Here is a 10,658-nt window from a genome sequence, read left to right as displayed (position 1 = left end):
ACACGCGATGAACTGCAGGTAAGCACTTACCATTGTTTCCAGCGTTGCGGGCCCGTTAAAAACCGCTGAAATGGTCAATTTTTGCGCTGTAAATAATTATGGAAATCGGGGTAAGCGTGAGAAACATTTATCCTACTTCAGAATTCCAAAAGTGAGGAGAAATGATGGTAGAGAGAAGCGGCAGCTGAAGGGACAACAACAGCTAAAGTGCTTGGCGAACATTCTCCGTGCAGATATCGAGATTGAAAATATTGGCAATTATCATAGAAACATAGAAAATAGGTGCAGGAGTAGGCCATTCGGCCCTTCGAGCCTGCAACGCCATTCAATATGATCATGGCTGATCATCCACTCAGTATCCTGTACCTGCCTTCTCTCCATACCCCCTGATCCCTTTAGCCACATATAACTCCCTCTTAAATATAGCCAATGAACTGGCCTCAACTACCTTCTGTGGCAGAGAATTCCAGAGATTCACCACTCTCTGTGTAAAAAATGTTTTTTTCATCTCGGTCCTAAAAGATTTCCGCCTTATCCTTAAACTGTGACCCCTTGTTCTGGACTTCCCCAACATCGGGAACAATCTTCCTGCATCTAGCCTGTCCAACCCCTTAAGAATTTTGTAAGTTTCTATAAGATCCCCCCTCAATCTTCTAAAGTCTAGCGAGTACAAGCCAAGTCTATCCAGTCGTTCTTCATATGAAAGTCCTGACATCCCAGGAATCAGTCTGGTGAACCTTCTCTGTACTCCCTCTATGGCAAGAATGTATTTCCTCAGACTAGGAGACCAAAACTGTACGCAATACTCCAGGTGTGGTCTCACCAAGACCCTGTACAACTGCAGTAGAACCTCCCTGCTCCTATACTCAAATCCTTTTGCTATGAATGCTAACATACCATTTGCTTTCTTTAATCCCTGCTGCACCTGCATGCCTACTTTCAATGACTGATGTACCATGACACCCAGGTCTCGTTGCATCTCCCCTTTTCCTAATCGGCCACCATTCAGATAATATCGCGTTTGCTCACTGCATTTCATCAACAGTAAGGCATTATTTGTGTTTTTTTGTTCTTGATCTAAAAGTCAGTATTGGTAAATCGCGTAAAATTTAAAAATCGCCAGTTTCGGGGTGGCGGCTGGCTATCGGCGGTCGACCAGTCCGTTGTTATTTAATTTTTTGTCCGTTAAATGAGTCTTGACCCATTTTATTATTTTCCTACTGTTATAGTGGGGGGTGGGGGGTTTGGGGGTGGGGAAACCTAATCTCTTCCGTTCGGGACCAGACTCTTCCCTGTCGGTCCGTTGTTGGGCCCTCGTGAGCGGCAGCGGCCTCGCGGACCAACCTTAGCATATCGCGGAGCTCGCGACCTGACATCGCGGAGCTGGCCGATTTGTAGGGGGAGAGCTGTGTGGGCGCCAGCGCGACCCGACTTCGGAGCTTCGGGGCTCCAACCGCAGGCCCGGTGGACGGTAACATCGGGAGCTCGCAGGTCCTTGGTGGGAGAACGCTTTTCAGGAGCTCCTGCAACGGCAACTTCTCCCGCTGGAATAGCGGGGTATAAAGGACACGGAGCGGGGCCTAACATCGCTCGGTGCGGCTTAAACGGCCACAGGACTTACCATCGCCCGCCGGGGGCTTTAACATCGGGAGCCCCAGTTCGCCTCGACGCTGCAGGTGGACTGCTGGACCACGGGAGAAGAACAAAGAGATAAGACTTTGCCTTCCATCACATTGAGGAGGTGTTGGAGATTCATTGTGATGGATGTTTATGTAAACTGTGTTAAGTGTGGGTCTTGGGTTTTTTTGTAATGTAAGACTGTAGAAAATGCAATTTCGTTCAAACCAAGCTGTTTGAATGACAATAAAAGGCATTCTATTCTTCAAAAAGAAAACGCTTCTGAAGCAAAATCTATCATTAAAAAAATCGCAAACCATACGTGGGTTTTGAAATACATTTTACTCGGATGCAAGCCAAGGATAATTGTTAGCTGTTAATTGGACATAATCAACCTCAGCAAATTGACAATATCCTATTGAAAGGCAGTGGGTGTTTAAGCTGTCAAGACATTTTATTATTTGTCAAAATATACATCTCAATAGCATAATGATAGAAAACTTACTTTTCCACACACCACTCGTACGTCTGGAGATTTTTTTGGGATAAATTTAGCTTCAGAAGCGTTTTCTTTTTGCATGTAAAAACCCACCAGAATCATGGGCGATTTTAAAATTTTGAAACTTTTTAGATACCAAAGTAAAAAAGAAAAAACACAAAAGGCCTGTTTCACTTGCCCGTCATTTGTGCCTCATTTACGCGTCATATGAGATGTAGTGAACAAACGCGATAATTCCCAATATTTTCAATGTCTCTCACACTTACCCCGATTTCCACACTTATTTACAGCGCAAAAAATTACCTTTTCAGCGGTTTTTAAAGGGTAAGAAAGTACGTGTTTTGTATATTAACAGTATATGCCGGAAGCTGCCATGTCCTCCACATGGATTGAGCTGGTCACGCCCTTTGACCCGATGACCCTACGTGCAACCCCCCTATTCTGAGGAAAGGTCTCGACCCGAAACATCACCCATTCCTTCTCTCCAGAGATGCTGTCCGGCCCGCCGAGTTACTCCAGCAATGTTGTGTCTATCTTCCATTTAAACCAGCATCTGCAGTTCCTTCTTGCATATAAAGGCCCATCATTTGTTTCTCCTGAGCTGAGCTGAGCTGGGCCGGGCCTGACCCTGACCCTCACCCTCACACGCTGCATTTCCTCAGGGTGACCGGTCAAAGTGGGTAATGGAGGACACACAGAGCATTGGTGTAAGTGGCTGCACCTCTGCTACAGGGAACACTGGCCAACATAGTCATTGGAATCAGTCTGAAGAAGGGTTTCTACTTGAAACATCACCCATTCCTTTTCTCCAGCGATGCTGCCTGTCCCGCTGAGTTACTCCATCTTTTTATGTCTATCCAGTGTAAACCAGTATCTGCAGTTCCTTCCAACACATTCAGAACTGGAGGTTGCATTGGTGCAAGTGGCTGCACTTCCGCTCCAGGGAACACTGGCCAACAGAGACATTGCAACCTCTGCCTCTCATGCCTTGACTTCCTGGAATAAAAAATCGTGAATAGGAAGGATACTGCAGATGCTGGTTTATACTGTCACGGTGGCGAAGTGCTAGAGTTGCTGCCTTACAACAAAATGCAGCGCCGGAGACCCGGGTTCGATCCCGACTACGGGCGCTGTCTGTATGGAGTTTGTACGTTTGACCTGCGTGGGTTTTCTCCGAGATCCACCGAATCCACACCGATCCCCGCACACTAACACTATCCTACACACTGGGGAGGATTTACATTTATACCAAGCCAATTAGCCTACTAACCTGTACGTCTTTAGAGTGTGGGAGGAAACCGATGATCTCGGAGAAAACCCACGCAGGTCACGGGGAGAACGTACAAACTCTGTACAGACAGCACCCGAAGTCAGGATTGAACCCAGATCCCTGGCGCAGTAAGGCAACGACTCCACCGCTGCCCCACCGTGCCGCCTTGTTTTGCTTGAAATTACAATTAAGTTTATTGATGTCATCTAACAAGTTACTCCAGCTCTTTACGAGCTTTTATGTGTTAACCAGCATCTGCACGGGGGCGCAGCGGTAGAGTTGTTGCCTTACAGTGCTGATAGCGCCAGGGATCCAGGTTTGATGCTGACTACGGGTGCTGTCTGTACGGAGTTTGTATCTTCGGTTTCCTCCCGTACTCCAAAGACTTACAGGTTTGTAAGTTAATTGGCTTGGAATAAATATAAAATTGACCCTAGTGTGTGTAGGATAGTGTTGATGTGCGGGGATCACTGGTCGGAGCGGACTCGATGGGCTGAAGGGCCTGTTTCCGTGCTGTATCTCTAAAACATAAACAAAGGGATAGTAGCTAAATGGAGAGGTCGAACTGACTTGGATTGTTATCTCTGTAATGCTGGAGGTTGTGGGAAGATCTGATGGAAATATTTAAGATTTAAGATTATGAGAATCAAATATAACATGGACAGAATCTTTTAACCAGGGTGGAAATATCAAATACCAGAGGATATAACTTTAAGTTGTGAGGGACAAAGTTTAAAGGGGATGTGCTGGGTAAGTTGTGTGGTGGTTCCTGGAACACGCAGCTGGGGGTGGTGGTGGAGGCAGATGTGATAATGTTTTTTTTATAGATTTCTGGATAGGCACATGTAGGGAATGGAGGGATATGGATTATGTGCAAGCAGATAAGAGTTGGCCTTGGCATCATGTTTGGCACAGACATTGCTGTAGATGTGTACATGGACTTCAGCAAAGCAGTCGACAAGGTTCATCATGATAGGCTGCTCTGGAAGGTTACATCGCATGGGATCCAAGGAGAGATAGCTGAATGGATAGAAAATTGGCTTCATGGAAGGAAGCAGAGGGTGATGGTGGAAGGTTGTTTCTCGGACTGGAGACCTGTGGCTACTGGTATGCCTCAGGGTTACTGTTTGTCATCTGCATCAATGATTTGGATGAGAACAAACAGGGCAAGATTAGCAAGTTTGCTGATACAAAAGTAAGAGGTTTTGCAGATACTGAAGATGTTTGTGAAAAATTGTAGCAGGATCTGGATCGATTGGCCAGGTGGGCGGAGGAATGGTTGATGGAATTTAATACAGATAAATGTGAGGTGGTGCATTTTGGGAATGTCTACATGGGCAGGACCTACACAGTGAATGGTAGGGCTCTTTGGAGTGTTGTAGAGCAGAGGGATCTAGGCGTGCAGGTGCATGGTTCCTTGAAGGTCGAGTTGCAGGTAGATAAGGTAGTCAAAAAAGGCTTTTGGCACATTGGCCTTCATCAGCCAGAGGATTGGGTATAGCAGGTGGGAGGTCATGTTGCAGTTGTATAAGACGTTGGTGAGGCCGTATTTAGAATATTGTGTTCAGTACTGGGCACCATGTTATAGGAAAGATGTTGTCAAGCTTGAAAGGGTTCAGGGAAGATTTACAAGGATGTTGCCAGGACTAGAGGGTGTGAGCTACAGGGAGAGGTTGAGTAGGCTGGGTCTCTATTCCTTGGAGCGCAGGAGGATGAGGGGCGATATTATAGAGGTGTATCATGATCATGAGACTCGGATCATGAGACTCGGGTTATTTTTTTTTTTGGCTTTACTGGCTTTACCTTGCACTAAACGTTATTCCCTTATCATGTATCTATGCACTGTAAATGGCTCGATTGTAATCATACACGATTGTGAACACGCGACAAAAGCTTTTCACTGTACCTTGGTACACGTGAGAATGAACTAAACTGAAAATGAAACAAAAATTGAAACTGAAACAATGTTGATGGGGCTGGGAGAGGCGCTGTCGTTTCTGAGTGTTGGCAGTAGGTTGATGCCAGGTAGCGTTTGTTCTTTTCCCTGCTTCACCTTTGTGGTAATGCCATGTGCCAACGAATGCCATGCTTGCCCATTTCAAAGTCAAACACGTTGGTGGATCTAGATTCACATTTTGGCCAGACAGGGGCAGCACGGTGGCGCAGCGGTAGAGTTGCTGCCTTACAGCGCCAGAGACCCGGGTTTCATCCTGATTATGGTCGCATGGAGTTTGGAACAGACCCTTCGGCCGACTGAGTCCATGCCGACCAGCGATCCCCGCACACTGACTCTATCCAACACACACACGGTAGGGACAATTTTTTACAGTTACAGCAATCAATAGACAATAGGTGCAGGAGTAGGCCATTCGGCCCTTCGAGCCAGCATCGCCATTCAATGTGATCATGGCTGATCATCCCCAATCAGTACCCAGTTCCTGCCTTCTCCCCATATCTCCTGACTGCTATTTTTAAGAGCCCTATCTAGCTCTCTCTTGAAAATATCCAGCGAACCGGTCCCCACCGCCCTCTGAGGCAGAGAATTCCACAGACTCACCTGTGAGAAAAAGTGTTTCCTCGTCTCCGTTCTAAATGGCTTACCCCTTATTCTTAAACTGTGGCTCCTGGTTCTGGAATCCCCCAACATTGGGAACACATTTCCTGCCTCTAGCGTGTCCAAACCCTTTACAATCTTATATGTTTCAATAAGATACCCTCTCATCCTTCTAAACTCCAGAGTGTACAAGCCCAGCCGCTCCATTCTCTCAGCATATAACAGATATTAACCTACAAACCTGTACGTCTTTGGAGTGTGGGAGGAAACCGGAGATCCCGGAGTAAACCCACGCGGGTCACGGGGAGAACGTACAAATGGCACCCGTAGTCATGATCGAACCCGGGTCTCTGGCGCTGTAAGGCAGCAACTCTACCGCTGCGCCACCGTGACGCCCTAAACCATGCATCAAGTTGCTTCACAATTTTTATTTGCAGGAACTCACCGGATAGCAACTCAGTTTGATGTGAAGTCATGTAAAATGGTGAGTTTGTTAATATGCTGCTGACAACTCAAGTTTCCAGATATCTTTTTTTCGACGCTCAATCTGACAGAAGAATGACATTGAACGGCCATGAATGGATTATTTTTCCGCGCTGTATTCAGCATCGCTAGGATGCCTCAGTTGTCTCCGGAGCCCACGGCTGTCAAAGTAAATTTATTAATGCTGCAGTAATGCTCATTATATGTAATAATTCACTGGAATGAATGGAGTAGCAGGAATACACAGAGGGCAGATGCAGACACCAATGAATTATTCCGAATAAATCACTGACGAAACAGCACCAAACTCAATCCCATTAATGTCAAAATTAGCTTTCATCTTCAGTACACATGATTTATCTTGCATTGGTTTCATTCCATTTATAATTTTTTATGATGGAGTTATTGAATGACACAGCACGGAAACAGATTCCGTGCCAAACATCATACACACATCTACACTAATCCTGTACTAATCCTATTTTTTTAATTCAACATTCATACTCATCAATCTCCCCCCAAATTTCTATCATTCAACTAGTTAGACACAGAAAGCTGGAGTAACTCAGAGGGTCAAGACAGCACCTTTGGAGTTGCAGAGTCATAGAGTGATACAGTGTGGAAACAGGCCCTTCGGCCGAACTTGCCAACACCGGCCAACATGTCTCAGCTACACTTGTCCCACCTGCCCGCGTTTGGTTCATATCCCTCCAAACCTGTGGTAGACAAAATAGGCAACGTTTCCTAAACTTTGCCTATTTCCTTCGCTCCATAGATGCTGCTGCACCCGCTTTTGTCTACCTTCGATTTTCCAGCATCTGCAGTTCCTTCTTAATCCCTCCAAACATGTCCTATGCATATACCTGTCTAACTGTTTCTTAAATGTTGGGATAGTCCCTGCCTCAACTATCACCTCTGGCAGCTTGTTCCACACACCCACAACCCTTTGTGTGTAAAAGTTACCCCTCATATTCCTATTAAATCTCTTCCCTTTCACCTTAAACCTATGTCCTCTGGTCCTCGATTCCCCTACTCTGGGAAAGAGACTCTGTGCATCTACCCGATCTATTCCTCTCATGATTTTATAACCCCTCATCCTTCTGTGCTCCAAGGAAAAAAGTCCCAGCCTACTCAATTTCTCCCTATAACTCAGACCCTCTAGACATGGCAACATCCTTGTAAATCTTCTCCGTACCCGTTCTAGCTTGACTTGCCCTACCTTGGAGAAGGGGAATAGGTGATGTTTTTGGTCGAGACCCTTCTTCAGACTGTTGTTCAGGCTGTTCTTCACCTAGTTAGTTTAGTTTAGAGATACAGCATGAAAACAGGCCCTTCGGTCCTCCACGCACCCAACAATCACCCGCACACCAGATCTGTCCCACACACACTAGGGACAATTTGCAGAAGCCAATTAACCTACAAACCTGCTCGCCTTTGGAATGTGAGAGGAAACCGGAGCACCTGGGGAAAATCCATGCAGGTCACAGGGAGAACGTGCAAACTCCATAAACGCAGCACCCATGGTCAGGATCAAACCCGGGGCTCTGGCGCTGTGAGCCAGCAACTCTACTGCTGCGCCACCGTGCCGCCCAAACTGCATAATCTATATTACTAAAAGTTTGATCTTGAACACTTTTGGCCCACTGTGCTGCGATTTCCGAGAGAACGCCGCCACCTACGGTCATCATATTTGGCCAGCTCGCTCAGAGCCCCCCTCCGCATTCCTGGACCGGAGGATTTTTCCCATCGATGACAAATCAGAGAGATTTTAATGTTTTAAAAAAATTCACCATTCTCTCTGCTGCCCCTGCTGGAGGGAGGGGGAGAGACTATAAAACCAGGAAGTGGTGTGCCTCACTCAGTCCCTGCAAGATGGATGAAGCCAAAGGGTCACGTCTCTCTGAGCTCTGAATAACACTGAACACGTGTCTACTCAACTGTTAGTCCCCTTAATGTGGTTTGAAAATGAAAATATGGTTTGTTTGTAGTAAAAAGGCACTGCCTGCAAATGGTTGTTTGGGTGCTTTGGCTTGAAATTAAAAGGCACTAACTGCAAATGGTGGCTTGGGTGCTTTGGCTTGAAGTTGAAAGGCACTACTTACTGCAAATGGTGGCTTGGGTGCTTTGGCTTGAAGTTGAAAGGCACTACTTACTGCAAATGGTGGCTTGGGTGCTTTGGCTTGAAGTTGAAAGGCACTACTTACTGCACATGGTGGCTTGGGTGCTTTGGCTTGGAGTTGAAAGGCACTGCAAATGGTGGCTTGGGTGCTTTGGCTTGAAGTTGAAAGGCACTACTTACTACAAATGGTGGCTTGGGTGCTTTGGCTTAAAGTTGAAAGGCACGACACTGCAAATGGTGGCTTGGGTGCTTTGGCTTGAAGTTGAAAGGCACTACTTACTGCAAATGGTGGCTTGGGTGCTTTGGCTTGAAGTTGAAAGGCACTACTTACTGCAAATGGTGACTTGGGTGCTTTGGCGAAGTTGAAAGGCACTACTTATTGTAAATGGTGGTTTGTGTGCTTTGGCTTGAAGTTAAAAGGCACTACTGCAAATGCACTTCCTGTTTGCACTCTATATTGATTTTAGATAAAACGCTACCACTTACGGCTGTGATTTTTGGCCATCTTACTCAGTCCCCCTCTGCTCAGCAGGTGCAGAGCATTCTTCCCATCAATGAAAAATAAAAGTGTTATTAGTGTTTAAAAAATGTTGAGAATCTCTCTCCTGTCAATCACGCCATGAAGGTCACACCTTTTCCGGTGGGAGGGGGAGGGGTTATAAAACCCGGAAGTGTGGGTGTGGCTCAGTCTCTGCATGATGGGGGAGGGAGAGGTCACGACTCTGTCTGAGCTGTAAATGAACTGAACACGCTGAATGTCTACTGAACTGTGAATTTGGTGTTTTGTGTGGTTTTATGGTGGTTTCACCCTGCATGAAATGGTATGAAGCTGCATTTGAATTTGGTGGCCTTGCACCCTGCTTGAAATTGAATGAAACTGCACTTGAATTTGGTGGCCTTGCACCCTGCTTGAAGTGGAATGAAACTGCACTTGAATTTGGCGGCCTTGTATCCTGCTTGAAGTGGTATGAAACTGCACTGAATTTGGTGGCCTTGCACCCTGCTGAAAGTGGTATGAAACTGCACTTGAATTTGGTGGCCTTGGATCCAGCATAAAGTGGTATGAAACTGCACTTGAATTTGGTGGCCTTGCACCCTGCTTGAAGTGGTAGGAAACTGCACTTGAATTTGGTGGCCTTGCACCCTGCTTGAAATGGTAGGAAAATGGTTTTGAATTTGCTGGCCTTGCACCCTTGCTTGAAATGGAATAGCCATGAGTCAACTGCCAGCCCACCAGCCGTGAGTGAGCGGCCAGCAGATCAGGCTTGAGAGACTGAGCTGCCACCCCAAGAACCCATACCAGCGCTCCAGAAAGCCCCCCCCACTGGCCACCAATATTGGAATTGGTGGAGAGGTGGAATATAGCGTCGGGGGACCAGCCCTCCTGTGTGAACATGGGACCCAACTGGTCCCACTTAGTCTAGTAACAAATAAACCTCAGTATTTGGACAAATCTGTCCCTTCAATATTAGACATAGATATTAGGAACCTGAGGGGTAACTTTTTTACACAAAGGGTGGTGAGTGTTTCTCCTTCATGATTTTGTACATCTCTACAAGATCACCCTTAGGCACTTGAGACCTGGCAACATACTTGAAAATCAGCTTGAAAAGCATACTTTCACCAAGTTGCAAAGCTGTCTAACTAGGAACCATGGCCGTCCCAATTTTATGCCATCTCTGTGGCCCAAAGCCATGCTAATATTGCCTTCAACACTTTGTGCACTCATTTTACTGTGACCCTCTTGAATGCTGTTGTATCAAGTGATCTTATTATCATAGAGTCATACAATGTGGAAACGGGCAATTTGACCCAACTTGCCCACGCCGACCAACAAGCCCTGTCTGCACTAGGTCATGTGATAGTAGAATTAGGCCATTCGACCCATCTAGTCTACTCCGCCATTCAATCATGGCTGACCTATCCTTCTACTCTTAACGCCATTCTCCTGCCTTCTCTCCATCATTACGACACTCCCGATATTCCCACCTGCTTGCGTTTGGTCCATATCCCTTTAAACCTACCCTATCTATGCACCTCTCCAAATGTTTGTTTTAACGTTGTGATAGGGCAGCACGGTGGCGCAGAGGTGGAGTTGCTGCCTTGCAGCGCCAGA

This window comes from Amblyraja radiata, chromosome 4 (assembly GCF_010909765.2).
Source record: "Amblyraja radiata isolate CabotCenter1 chromosome 4, sAmbRad1.1.pri, whole genome shotgun sequence".
Lineage (NCBI taxonomy): Eukaryota > Metazoa > Chordata > Chondrichthyes > Rajiformes > Rajidae > Amblyraja > Amblyraja radiata.
This window is presented reverse-complemented; position numbering follows the sequence as displayed.